This window comes from Calypte anna, chromosome 2 (genome assembly GCF_003957555.1).
Source record: "Calypte anna isolate BGI_N300 chromosome 2, bCalAnn1_v1.p, whole genome shotgun sequence".
In the NCBI taxonomy this organism is placed as follows: Eukaryota; Metazoa; Chordata; class Aves; order Apodiformes; family Trochilidae; genus Calypte; species Calypte anna.
The window spans coordinates 79,531,784-79,535,869 of NC_044245.1; the positions used below are offsets into that span (position 1 = coordinate 79,531,784).

Sequence of the window (4,086 nt, forward strand, 5' to 3'; positions counted from 1 at the left end):
ACAACTTTGAGTAGAAAACATCTGTACACTTTTAAACAGACTGCCTGCAATAAACAAATGCACTACATTTTGCTGGTAAAGTTCACATCTGTTAGGGAAATGGTGGGATCCCTTTGGTCTGAGAATCACTTAGGGACAGAGCACTGCATGGAGTCTAAAAGTATGACTACAAGAAGTTCAGCTCAGCACAGGTTTTGCATAATTTTTTTGAGATTTTATCTGACTTTTGAAAAACAAAAAAATGAGACTTTTGTACCACGTGGGAGGGATTTGGGGTAGTGATCAGATACAAGCAGAGGTATTAACAGTGTGATGTGAGCGAAATATCTAATTCACAGCCCACAGGATCTGCTCCTGTAAATGACACTTTCTAGGGGGATCTCCCTCATGCATGTTTTAACACTTAGATGTTTGACCTTCAACAAGACAGGCAAGAACAGGCTAAATCCACAAGTTTCAGCCTAGGTGCATAAAAACTTTGCAGGGCTGCAGGCTGGGCTTCCTTTCAAGTCTAGGAATAAGTAGGCCTCCTTACATTCCTATTGCTCTAGTCTGACATGAACCAGACTAGTGATGAGACAGAAGACCAGATTGCAAGGTGGGTTATTTAATATCCAAGTAAAATAGCCCCTTGAAAGTTGTTAGGCACTTTGGTTCTTAACAATTCCAGGCTAAAAAGACAGATTGCAAATAACACCTTTTAGTTTTTTCCTAACAGGGAACTGAACACCATGTAGGAGCAACCAAGGAAAATATCACTTGAACTGGACTTGTAACTTTTATTGCTGCTACTAAATTACCACGTCTGGCCAGAAAAATTAATCTTATACTATGCTATGCATCTTGATAAGCTACTAACAGTATAGCTTCCTATGTAAACCCTCTTGACAAGTACTTCTAGGTTATTGTGTTCACTGTGAGTCATAGAGACAGAAAGGGCAGAGGATGAGTGAGATCTTGGTCACAGAAATATGCTGTCTGCTTTTAGAGGGATATGTGAACTCTCAGTAGAGACAGTCAGTGTGACTCTTTATAGGAAAACCCTTTTCTGACTAATCCTTTTTTGCTTACTTCAGTCTAGTTTACATGCATTTTTTTAGGATTTAAAATATGCTCAAGGCACAACAAAAATGTTTGCTCTAATTAAGCTAAGTCACTTTTATAAAGTGACTTAAGGCTGGCTTACTTGGAGAATTTACTATGAAATTCTTGTGTGTGGACAACTCCATGGTCACTTCCCATGCTGTATGCCTCACTGCCTAGCACTTGCTGCCCACTTGGGGTGCTTTCATGGGGTAAATAAAATTTAGGGCTCCTGATGCTACATCAGTATCACAGAAATATTGCCTGAGTGCGAGGGCTACACAATTGGTTAAGGTTTCTTATAAAAATTGTGATAGTCTACTTCTGTGAAGGCAGGAGTTGTATCAAGTATTGTCTCTTCCCATGGAGCCCCTAAAAGATGAGCATAAAAGCCTGAATCATAGAATCATAGAACGTTTAGGTTGGAAGAGACCTTCAAGATCACCCAGTCCAACCTTTGATCAACACCATAACCTAACTACTAAACCATGTCCTTAAGGACCAGGTCCAAATGCCTTTTAAATGCCTCCAGGGGTGGTGACTCCACCCCTGTCCTGGGCAGGACATTCCAATGCCTGATAACACTCTCAGAGAAAAAAATATTTCCTCATATCCAGCCTAAACCTCCCCTGGTGCGTCTTACATCCATTTCCTCTGGTCCTGTCACAGTCCACTAAGGAGAAGAGGCTGTTTCCTTCCATGCTCCAACGTCCCTTGATGTGGTTGAAGAGAGCCCTAAGGTCTCCTCTCAGCCTCCTCTTCTCCATGCTGAACAACCCCAGCTGCCTCAGCCCTTCCTCAGAGGACTTGTGCTCCAGGCCCTTCATGAGCTTTGTTGCCCTTCTCTGGACACGCTCCAGCACTTGTGTGTCCCTCTTACAGTGAAGTGCCCAGAACCAAATACTCATGATGTGGCCTCACCAGAGCTGAGTACAGAGGGACAATCACCTCCCTATTCCCGCTGGCCAGATCACCCTGAGACATCCCCTCCCCTGCACAGGGTGCTCCTGCCACAGCACTGCACACAGCAGGCAGAGCACACACTCACCCGTGTCCATACTCACTGGAGTACACACTCATCCGAATACACACACACTTGAGTACATACACACTGGAGTACACACTCAGAGTTCACTCACCAGAGCACACATTCAGTGGAGAACACACTGGCCTGAGTAGACACTCACTGGAGTACAGACTCAGCAGAGCTCACACACACGAGTACACAGGCACCAGAATAGACACTCGTAGGAAACCACACTTATCTAACTTCACACTCACCTGCATACACAGGGAGCACAGACTCACTGCAGCAAACACTGAGCAGAGCACACACTCACTGGAGTACACACTCACCCGAGCACACACTGGAGTACACACTCTCTGGAGTAGATGCTCACCAGAGTGCACACACTGACTGAAGTGCACACTCACCTGATTGACAATCAGTGGAGTACACACTCACTCAGCTACACACTCACTGGACTGCACACTTACCCAAAGAGGCAGCCCCTGGAGTACACAGGTACCGGAGTGCTCAGTCACCCCATGGAGTGCACACTCCCTGGAGTACTTCCTCACACCAGGGGATGTGAAACCCCTGTAGACACTCGCTGCAGTACAGACACACTGGAGTACACACGCACCCAAGCCCCAGTGAGCTCTATATCCTGTGCTTTAGAACATTTGGAAGTGATAAGGTTGTATATATGTTCTCTTTATCTAAATCCCACTTCTGATGCTGGTTAATGTAGTAACACAGGAATCCAATATTAATTTGTACAGACCTACAGAGAGAGAGAAGCAACTCATATATTGATAAATCGTACTCTGGTTTGCTTGAAGGAGGTGTCTTGAGGCTAATGGCCAAAAAATTAAAACTGAAATTAGCCCGTAGAAGAAAATTGTGTAAGGTAGAAGAATATATTATCATCAGAAATAGAGGAAAAAACATGCTTATATTTTTATTATGTCTTAATTTAAATAGCCTGGAATTGAGATTCAAATATAATAGAGCTGATGTTCTAAGTTAGTAACTTTCCATAATTTCAGTCTCAATTCTGATTATTTATGAGACCAGAGTTATTAATATTTCCTATTATTTCTATTCCTCAAGCTTTCGGACTGCATTTCTCCAAGGAATTCTTTGTTCTTACTCCCATTTTCCTCTTCATTTTGAAAGTATCCATTCTGAGAAGCGGCTGAAAGACAGAAAAACACACACATAAAAATAGTTTTATTGCAGGTATTAATTGTAAAATATTCCTTTTTTTCCTGTAGGAAATATGAAGGTGAATCAGGAAATGGATGGCTTTTTCATGTCACATGAATCAGTACCCCAGAATTCATCATTTTCACCAAGTATCTGACTTCTTTTAGGGACCTGGAGTTAGATGGCCCTTATTTATTGCTCATTTAACAACTTCTTTAACTGTCGTATCTGTCAGAGACCTTAATGAAAAGAAAGAGTCAATTACTAAAAAGCAGCTTGCACATTTATAAATGCAAGCACACATATATTTATTTACTTGTGTTGAAAATATCAACTTAAGCATTCATAAAATTAAATCATACAATACTGCGAGAAATACTACTTGATTCTCTCTTTGATCACAAATGATAAACAAACTCATCAGACAAACATTTAGTTCGTTCAAAAACCAAGTAATTTAGAATCTCATCTCACTGTTACTGAATCATAGATATTACAGGTACTAGTCAGTGTAACCTTTAGATACAGCACATAATGTGAGAGGTGGATTTTGACAGAAAACAGGAGAGAGTTTGTAGCTCTGGCATTTATTTCTCTGTGACTTAAAGCAAGTATTGCAATGGTGCCTTTTGCTAACACAATTAAATTACATTTTTTGCTCAGTTTGAACTCATCTTTTGTTTGCTACTGGGATAGACACTACTGGTCTACAGTCTTGCACAGCCTGCTTGTTAGCATTACACTTCCCTACTGGAAACATCTGAAGATGACATTCAAATGAGGCAGATTCT

The 4,086-nt window shown here is 41.4% G+C and overlaps 1 non-coding gene across 1 annotated transcript; it reads right to left on the reverse strand.

Moving 5' to 3' along the window:
- Positions 1-3,373: 3,373 nt before the first annotated feature.
- On the reverse strand, positions 3,374-3,442 carry LOC115597966. The gene has a single exon (XR_003987308.1). It is a non-coding gene; the product is annotated as a small nucleolar RNA SNORD123 (small nucleolar RNA).
- Positions 3,443-4,086: the final 644 nt, after the last annotated feature.